This window comes from Limulus polyphemus, unplaced genomic scaffold, assembly GCF_000517525.1.
Source record: "Limulus polyphemus unplaced genomic scaffold, Limulus_polyphemus-2.1.2 Scaffold7476, whole genome shotgun sequence".
Classification (NCBI taxonomy): domain Eukaryota; kingdom Metazoa; phylum Arthropoda; class Merostomata; order Xiphosura; family Limulidae; genus Limulus; species Limulus polyphemus.
Genome location: NW_013673086.1, coordinates 19594 through 20676, shown reverse-complemented (window position 1 = coordinate 20676; position 1083 = coordinate 19594). Strand labels below are relative to the sequence as shown.

The following is a 1083-nucleotide window of genomic DNA, read 5'->3' as shown; positions in this document are numbered from 1 at the left end:
CTACTTCACAAGGTTATTGTTTAGGTCGAAGTAAAGTGTAACTACTTCACAAGGTTATTGTTTAGGTTAAAGTAAAGTGTAACTATTTCACAAGGTTATTGTTTAGGTTAAAGTAAAGTGTAACTACTTTACAAGGTTATTGTTTAGGTTAAAGTAAAGTGTAACTACTTTACAAGGTTATTGTTTAGGTCGAAGTAAAGTGTAACTACTTCACAAGGTTATTGTTTAGGTTAAAGTAAAGTGTAACTACTTTACAAGGTTATTGTTTAGGTTAAAGTAAAGTGTAACTACTTCACAAGGTTATTGTTTAGGTTAAAGTAAAGTGTAACTACTTCACAAGGTTATTGTTTAGGTTAAAGTAAAGTGTAACTACTTTACAAGGTTATTGTTTAGATTGAAGTAAAGTGTAATTACTTCACAAGATTAAGTGTTATCTTGTCATCATGAAAGTAGAAATTTATTGACACTGATCTCTCTAATGATGCTGTTGTAACGATTATCGATACTTCCAATTGTATCTAATGGTTATATTCTATATTAACTTGGATTTCGAAGCTGACTAACTGAGTTCGAATCTCTGTGGTACCATAAACTATTCTCTCCTTTAAGCTATATGTGCGTATAAGAGTGACAGTTAATATACCTGGGTGTGTCATGAATAATGTTGCCTTACCTCATATAGCTCAAAATTAGGGACGGCGGCAGATAGGTTTACTATAAATACAACATGAAATACAACTTAGTGGTACTACAATATATTAAAGACTAACTGTAATACAGAAAAACGGATATTCCGCTGTATCGTAATAACTCAACAGAAGGTACGCTTTATCCCTAGAAAAATCTCATTATTATAGTGTTATAGCTTTGAAGAAATCATTGACCTTAATTAATGTGATAAGGATAATAGGGTACGTTTTAGTGTATAAATTTAATATCTAGCTGTGAACTGGTGTGTTTCGATTAAAAAAAAATGTTTGAAAGGGAATTATTATCGGAAAAGATGAATAGGTTAGTTTAAGTTAAGATGAATAGGTTAGTTTAAGTTAGGATGAATAGGTTAGTTTAAGTTAGGATGAATAG

At 30.6% G+C, this 1083-nt stretch overlaps 1 protein-coding gene across 1 annotated transcript in view; it reads left to right on the top strand.

The window, feature by feature from the left end:
* LOC111089819 overlaps window positions 1-1083 on the top strand; it is a gene marked incomplete at its 5' end in the record, with an annotated part of 21516 nt that overhangs the window by 10383 nt on the left and 10050 nt on the right. The window lies entirely within an intron of this gene.